Source organism: Pelophylax lessonae, assembly GCF_965119305.1.
Source record: "Pelophylax lessonae genome assembly, chromosome: 1".
In the NCBI taxonomy this organism is placed as follows: domain Eukaryota; kingdom Metazoa; phylum Chordata; class Amphibia; order Anura; family Ranidae; genus Pelophylax; species Pelophylax lessonae.
Genome location: NC_138768.1, coordinates 1,216,140 through 1,225,932, shown reverse-complemented (window position 1 = coordinate 1,225,932; position 9,793 = coordinate 1,216,140).

The window sequence follows — 9,793 nt, the reverse complement described above, 5'->3', positions numbered from 1 at the left end:
TTAACTTTTTATTTATTTATTTATTTATTTATTTATTTTTTTTATCTAGAACTTAGGATTTTGTTTTATTTTATTGTTCTCATTCTTTTATACATACAATGAATCCGGAAGAGAGAAAAAAAACAAAACACTATATACAGTCAATCCGGAAAGTATTCACAGCGCTTCACTTCTTCCACATTTTATTATATTACATCCTTATTTCAAAATGGAATTAAATTCATTATTTTCCTCAAAATCCTACAAACAATCCCCCATAATGACAACGTGAGAGAAGTTTATGTGAAATCTTTGCAAATTCATTAAAAATAAAAAAAGGAAAAAAAATCCCATGTACATAAGTATTCACACCCTTTGCCATGTAGATAAGTATTCACACCCTTTGCCATGTACATAAGTATTCACCCCCTTTGCCATGTACATAAGTATTCACACCCTTTGCCATGACACTCAGAATTGGGCTCAGGTCCTGTTTCCACTGATCATCCTTGAGATGTTTCTACAACTTGATTGGAGTCCACCTGTGGTAAATTCAGTTGATTGGCCATGATTTGGAAAGGCACACACCTGTCTATATAAGGTACCACAGGTAACAGTGCATGTCAGAGCACAAACCAAGCCTTGAAGACCAAGGAATTGTCTGTAAAGCTCGGAGACAGGATTGTATGGAGGCACAGATCGGGGGAAGGGTACAGAAACATTTCTGCAGCATTGAAGGTCGCAATGAGCACAGTGGCCTCCATCATCTGTAAATGGAAGAAGTTTGGAACCACCAGGACTCTTCCTAGAGCGGCCACCCGGCCAAACTGAGCGATCGGGGGAGGGGGGGGGGGGCCTTAGTCAGGGAGGTGACCAAGAACCCGATGGTCACTCTGACAGAGCTCCAGCGTTTCTCTGTGGAGAGAGGAGAACCTTCCAGAAGAACAACCATCTCTGCAGCACTCCACCAATCAGACCTGTATGGGTGTGGCCAGACAGAAGCCACTCCTCAGTAAAAGTCACATGACAGCCCGCCTGGAGTTTCCCAAAAGTCACCTGAAGGACTCTCAGACCATGAGAAACAAAATTCTCTGCTCTGATGAAACAAAGATTGAACTCTTTGTCCTGAATGAGAAGCGTCATGTCTGGAGGAAACCGGGCACCGCCCCTCACCTGGCCAACACCATCCCTACTGTGAAGCATGGTGGTGGCAGCATCATACTGTGGGGATGTTTTTTCAGTGGCAGGAACTGGGAGACTAGTCAGGATGGAGGGAAAGATGAATGCAGCAATGTACAGAGACATCCTTGATAAAAACCTCCTCCAGAGCGCTCTGGACCTCAGACTGGGGCGAAGGTTCATCTTCCAACAGGACAACGACCCTAAGCACACAGCCAAGATAACAAAGGAGTGACTACGGGACAACTCTGTGAATGTCCTTGAGTGGCCCAGCCAGAGCCCAGACTTGAACCCGATTAGACATCTCTGGAGAGAGATGGAGCTTGAGAGGTCCTGGAAAGAAGAATGGGAGAAACTGCCCAAAAATACTGGAGGCTGTGATTGGTGCCAAAGGAGCTTCACCAAAGTATTGAGCAAAGGGGGTGAATACTTATGTACATGGAAAAGGGTGTAAATACTTATGTACATGGCAAAGGGTGTGAATACTTATGTACATGGCAAAGGGTGTGAATACTTATGTACATGTCAAAGGGTGTGAATACTTATGTACATGGGAGTTTTTCCTTTTTTATTTTTAATAAATTTGCAAATATTTCAAGCAAACTTCTCTCACGTTGTCATTATGGGGGAGGGGTTTGTAGAATTGGGGAAAATAATGAATGGAATCCATGTTGGCTGTGACATAAAATGTGGAAGAAGTGAAGCTCTGTGAGTGCTTTCCGGATGCTCTGTATTTGTAATGTTAATTTTTTTTCTCTTTAGTTTACTTACTTTTTTCATCTGTAACCTTTCCTTTTTTTCTTCTTTTTATTTTCATTTACTTTTTTTAAGTTCTCTAAACAATTATGAATTCCTTTTTATTTTTTCTAATTTTACTTCTTTATTTATTTATTTTTTTTTTTTTTTTGGAAACAATTGGTTTTGCTGGATTTTTTGTTTCTTTGATTTTATATATTCCCAGCAGTTGTTTTATACTGTTGTGTTATTTTAATTTCAAAATATTCTCTAAACATTTATTTTTTTTCATTTAGAACTTATACTTTCTTTATTGTTCTCATTCTTGGCAGATTTGTTTCACTGTTGTGTTATTTTAATTTCTAAAATATTCTATAAGCATTTTTTGTTTTTCATTTAGAACTTGGCAGTTGTTTTGTATATTGTTAATTATTTCCTGAAATCATTTCTAAGCATTTACCTACTTTTTTCAGACTGTAACCTTTGTTTGTTTTTTTATATCATTCTTGGCAGTTTTTATATACTTATTATTATTATTTTTTTCTTCGCCCCATTTATAATTTTTTTTAATTGTAGTATTATTTATTTTGTATTATTATTATTTTATATTTTTTTAAACAAACAATGGTTTAACTATTTTTTCATATTTTTTTAGTAACATTTTCTTTTTTTATATAAATATTTTATGGTTGGAATCTTTTTTATCTAACTTCTCTAAACAATTATGAATTCCTTTTTATTTTTTCAAATTTTACTTCTTTATTTATTTCTTTTTTTTTTTTGCAAACAATTGGTTTTGCTGGATTTTTTGTTTCTTTGATTTTATATATTCCCAGCAGTTGTTTTATACTGTTTTGTTATTTTGATTTCAAAATATTCTCTAAATATTTTTTTTTTCATTTAGAACTTATACTTTCTTTTATTGTTCTCATTCTTGGCAGATTTGTTTCACTGTTGTGTTATTTTAATTTCTAAAATATTCTCTAAACATTTATCTATTTTATTCATTTAGACCTTAGGCTTTTTTTCCCCCTTTACTGTTCTGATTCTTGGCAGTTTTTTCACTGCTGTGTTATTTTAATTTCTAAAATATTCTCTAAACATTTATTTTTTTCATTTAGAACTTATTCTTGGCAGTCGTTTTGTATAGTGTTAATTATTTTCTGAAATCATTTCTAAGCATTTACTTACTTTTTTCATCTGTAACTTTGCTTTTTTTTTCTTTTATATCATTCTTGGCAGTTTTTATATACTTATTTTTATTTATTTATTTTTTACTTTGCCCCATTTATAATTTTTTTTAATTGTAGTGTTATTTTTTTTTGTATTGTTTTTCTTTTTAATATTTTTATTAAACAATGGTTTAACTATTTTTTTTTTCATATTTTTTTAGTAACATTTTCTTTTTTTATATAAATATTTTATGGTTGAAATCTTTTTTAAGCTGTAAAGAAGAACGGAGGGCTGTGAACAGAAATAAATTAGGCTTTGGGGTCCTCAGATTTTCCATGCGACATATTGTCAGTGGGGGCCCCCCTAGGTTTGAAGCCCCCCCCCCCTCCAGTCTCTGCTCCTCTGACAGGCTCTCAGGGGCCCCTCTGATACAACAAGTATTGGGTGTGTGATACATGAAGGGCCCCCCCCACCTTCATCTACAATTCTCACACGTGTCTCTATCAACAATTCAATTTGGAGTAATGAAGATGTGAATGGAGGGGGGGCACCATGAGGAGGAGGGGGGGCACCATATGGTTTGTGGGTTGGTACAGCATTCTTGGCTCATGAAGATTGATCTGTGCCCCCCCTCCCCCCATCCCTGGCTTCCAGGGGGCTCATGAATAAGAATTGATTGGGTAGATAATGAATGTGACTCTATAGGGACCCCCCCCCCCCCCCATTGTCTGAACCCGCTGCAAGCTGTTTTTAACACTTAACCAGATCAAGGGGCCGAGTGTTTATACAAAGGGGGGGGCACAGGGGGGCAGAGGGGGGGCAGAAATTCATCATCCGACTTCAATGAACCTTCACCTGACCCGACGCAGATCACGCCTGTCCCCCCCATCAGAGAATTATCTCATTATTAATGATCATTAAGTGTGACAAATTACCCCGGATTATAGATGAGGCCCGGGAAATCCATGACCTGGGCTCAGGGGAGGCGGAGGGGAAAAGTGTTTAAAAGACACAATTATTCCAACATTATTTACATCATTGAACAAGTCATGTTACCGACCCCAGGGATAAGATTTATGGGATTTGAAGTACAACGGGGCAGTGATGTGGATTTAACATACTATTTTTAGTTTATAAAAAAAAAAATCTACACACAAGAATGGAAAAAAAAATCCAATATTCCCCAACTATGAAAACACAATTTAAATGCTCAGCAAACAAAAAAAAAGGAATGTCTTTATTTTTAAATTTAAAACTATATATATATTTTTATAATATATATATATATATATATATATATATATATATATATATATATATATATATATATATATATATATATATATATATAGTTTTAAATGAAAAATGAAATGAAAAATGAAATGAAATTTTGCTGAGCATTTAAATTTTGTCTTCATAGTTGGGGAATATTGGATTTTTTTTTCATTCTTGTGTGTAGATTTTTTATTTTACACACAAGAATATATATATATATATATATATAATTTAAATTTACATATATTTTATATAGTATGAATATATGCAGTATTTATTTAATTTGTAAATTTAAATATAATATAATATTTAAATGAATATAATATAAAAATATTTGATTATCTATCTATCTATCTATCTATTTATCTATCTATCTATCTATCTATCTATCTATCTATCTATCTATCTATCTATCTATCTATCTATCTATCTATCTATCTATCTATCTATCTATCTATCTATCTATCTTTCTATCTATCTATCTAATCAAATATCTTAATTTCACAAAGTAAATAAATGCTTAATATATTCTTACTATATATAATATTTATATTCAATATATTATATTATATACAACATTTAACAGCTATAAATAAAAAATGTTATTTATTTTATTCATTTTGTTGAGCATTTACTGTATTTTAATGTATTTTTAGAGTTGGGACTATTGGAATTTGTTTTTAATTTTTGCAATTCGTTTTTTTAATGCTTTCTACTTTTTCCAATTATTTATCATTATTGGTACATATACATACATTATACAGCAATGTCAATTTACGCAGCTTTGTATATATATATATAGTACATTCCCAACAGTAGCTGCCCTTACTATTTAATTTTTGTGCCAGTGCACTGGGGTAGGGGAGGGATAGAACACATTTTTTATTGTGCATTTACTTTTTTTTTCCCCTTTTAATATAATATAATATAAATCTGTTAGCTTAATTATTTCAAAATTTGAAAAACACTGCTAAATATATTTATTTATTTTTTATGTTATTCCATTTAAATATTTTAACATAAAAAAAAAACATTTAAATGCACAGTACCCAAAAACTGTTATTTTTTATTTCTATCTATCTATCTATCTATCTATCTATCTATCTATCTATCTATCTATCTATCTATCTATCTATCTATCTATCTATCTATCTATCTATCTATCTATCTATCTATCTATCTATCTATCTATCTATCTGTCTATCTGTCTATCTATCTATCTATCTGTCTATCTATCTATCTATCTATCTATCTATCTATCTATCTATCTATCTATCTATCTATCTATCTATCTATCTATCTATCTATCTATCTATCTATCTATCTATATAGATAGATAGATAGATAGATAGATAGATAGATAGATAGATAGATAGATAGATAGATAGATAGATAGATAGATAGATAGATAGATAGATAGATAGATAGATAGTACATTCACATCAGTACCTGCCCTTTACTATTTAAGTTCTGTGTGTGTGTAGGGGAGGGTTAAAACACATTTTTTTTATTGTGCTTTTAACTTTTTTTTCCCCTTTTAATTTCTAATTTACTTTTTTATTGTGCTTTTATTTTTCTTCCATTTGTAATTCATAATATACATATATATTAATTATTTTAATATTTGAATACACTGCTACATTTATTTATATATATTTTTTTATGTTATGCCATTTAAATATTGTAACATAAAAAAATTTAAAATAAATCTCCTCTTTTTGAAACATTGAAATTACCAGTGTCAAATGAAAAGAAAAGGAAGACATTGTAAAGTATTTGAAAAACCCTACCTGTTATGTTATATATTTATATATTTTTTTATGTTATGCCATTTAAATATTTTAACATAAAAAAAAAAATTACATGCACCGTATCTTAAGAAAAAACTCACCTTTTTTTGAAACATTGAAAATACCAGCATTAAATGAAAAGAAAGACATTGTAAAGTATTTGAAAAACCCTGCCTGATATAATATATATATATATATATTACATTCAGATCAGTGCCTGCCCTTTACTATTTAAGTTTTGTGTGTGTGCATTGGGGAAGGGGAGGGATGAGACACAATATTTTATTGTGCTTTTAGCTTTTTTTTCCCTTTTAATTCTTAATTTACTTTTTTATTGTCCTTTTTACTTTTTTTACCTTTTTAATTCCTAATATACTTCTGATATCTCAATTATTTCAATATTTGAAAAACACTGCTAAGTATATCTAGATATTTTTTATGTTATACCATTTGAATATTTTACCATAAAAATACATTATAGGTAAGTAGTCTAAAAAAGGCTACTTATAGCGCTTGCTCTAAAATCGTGAATAAAATAACCTTGAATAAATATAACAATACTTCAGTGAATAAGATAATATAGTGTAAATGTGACATAAAATTATTATTTAGCAGCTGCTATAGAAAAAAGTCACGTGTAGGTAAGTAAGTATAAAAATACATTGACATGCACTGTATCTTAAATAAATATTGCCTGTTTTTGAAAGAAAAAAAAATACCTGGTGTAAAATGAAAAGGAAGACATTGTAAAGTTTTTTTTTAAAAAACCCTGAATGTTATATTTTTTTTATCTTAAATATTTTTTTTAACATATAAATATCTTTTAATGCCCAGTATCTGAAGAACCCATTCCTGCTTTTGAGGTGCTGAAACTTTTAGTGTTAAATATAAAGGAAGACATTATAAAGTATTTGAAAACCCCTCTCTATTATATTTTAAAAATGTAATTATTTTAACATATATTTTTCTAGGTTATATCATTTACATTTTTCTAACATGTGAATACAATTTCTTTCACAGTATCCTAAATAAATAAATAAATAAATACACTTTTCCTGTTTTTGAAACTTTGAAATTTAAATGAAAAGGAAAACATTATAATGTTTTTGAAACACTCTGCTTGTTAGATTTTTTTTATCTTAAATAATTTCATGGATGTTTATTTTTTTTTTTTTTTTACATATAAATGCCTTTACATGCCCAGTTTCTAAAATAAATAATTCCTGGCTTTGAAGGGTTGAAAATATTCTTGCTAAATAAAAATGAATACATTACAAAGTATTCAAAAAAATGCTGCCTATTATATTTTATAATTTTATTATTTTAATGTATAAATACTTTTACAAGCACAGCATCTAAAAGAGATTATTCCCATTTTTGAAACATTGAAAATAAAAATGTTAAGGAAAAAGGACATTAAAGGGTGAAGGCAGGTGAACTGTATTTGTGTTGCATCAAACATTTTATTGTTTTTATTTTTTTATTTTTTTTTTCTTCACTGACAAGTTCAGGGACACCAAAATACAGATTGGACTTCCAAATAATTTGATTTTTGGCTTATTTTTATCCACACATATTTTTTATTATAAAGTCAGGTTGTATAGGTGGGGATTTGTGGTCCCTTCCCATGGATGGGGGATGGGGGGACATGCTGTGCTGCCCCTGGGAGGAATGTCTGACAGCAGGCGGGGGAAATAATATTTACAAAACAATGTTTGTAAATCCCACCGGTGTCAGTCAGATAGAAGAATAATTCCCTCCCCCGCGGGGCAATCTCCTTATTACAGATGAAGATAAATGAGCAGCACGGCCCTCGGGGATAATTAATAGACTCAGAAAATTATTTATACAGCCAGATCCTCTCTTCCCCATCACAGCCGCCAAATATTTCCTGCACACAAATATTCTTGTTGATGAAAATAAAAATAATAATACAATTATTTTGCAGCATTTCTTTCTAACATAAAACATTAACAATAATAATATTAGTAATAGTAGTAACATTTATGCAGCATTTTTTTAATGCATAATAATTATTATAAAAGTTACTCCGCATTTATTTTTAAAATAACTTAAAAAAAAACACAATAATAGTAATACTAATAATATTTTTGCAGCATTTATTTTCAATATAAATGATAATAATAATAATAATAGTTACTTTACATTTACTTTAAACATAACATAAAAAGTCAATGATATACTAATAATATTTTTGCAGCATTTCCTTTTTAATGTATAATAATAACAGTTACTCTGCATTTCTTTTTAAAATAACTTAAAACACAGTAATATATATAATAATAATATTTTTTACAGCATTTGTTTTCAACATTAATAATATTAATAGTTAGTCTACATTTATTTTTAACATAAAAAATAACAATGATATACTAATAACATTTTGGAACATTTTATTTTTAATTTATAATAATAATAATATTAATAATAACAGTTACTCTGCATTTCTTTTTAAAACACAATAATAGTAATACTAATAATATTTTTGCAGCATTTTTTTTCTACATTGATAATAATATTAATAGTTAGTCTACATTTATTTTTAACATAACATAAAAAATAACAATGATATACTAATAACATTTTGGAACATTTCCTTTTTAATGTATAATAATACTAGTAGTTACTATGCTTTTCTTTTTAAAATAACTTAAAACACAATAATATTAATACTAATAATATTTTTGCAGAATTTATTTTTAACATGAATAATAATAACAATAGTTACTTTACATTTACTTTAAACATAACATAAAAAAATGATATACTAATAATATTTTTGCAGCTTTTATTTTTAATATAAATAATATTATTAGTGTTATTAATATTATCAAAATAATTATAACAGATAATAGTATACATTTTTCATTACTTAAACAAAACCTTTATTTTTTTCAATAAAGCAATTATTACAATTATTATGTGTATAATTATTGTTCACATCTCCACATTTAAGGACAATGTTTTGGGTGATGATATACTTTAACATATGCATTTATTTTTAACATAACAGTAAGAACAAAAAAATAACAATAATAGTGCTACTAATAATATGTATGAAGAATTTCTTTTTAACATAAATAATAATAGTAACAATTTTAATAATAATAATACCAATAATATCACTAGTATTATTATTATACAGTATTTATATAGCGCCAACAGTTTGTGCAGTGCTATGCAAAATGAAGGCAGACATTACAGGTACAATAAAATTTGGTATACTATTAATAATAATACAAATATTATTAATAATATATATATATATATATATATATATATATATATATATATATATATATATATATATATATATATATATATATATATATATATATTTATTATTAATAATATTAGTAGTAGTAATATTATTATAATTACTATCATAACTATTACATAGTTACATAGTTACATAGTAGGCGAGGTTGAATAAAGACAATAGTCCATCCAGTTCAACCTGTGTAGGTGTGTGTGACTGTAATCATCTAACATAGCCCTCAATCTCCTGATCCTTGAGATGTAAGTCTAAGAGTCTTTTGAAAGTCACCATACTACCCGCAGAAACCACCTCTTGTGGTAGACAATTCCACAATCTTGTAGCCCTAACAGTAAAGAACCCCCCACGTTGCCTGAGGTTAAAA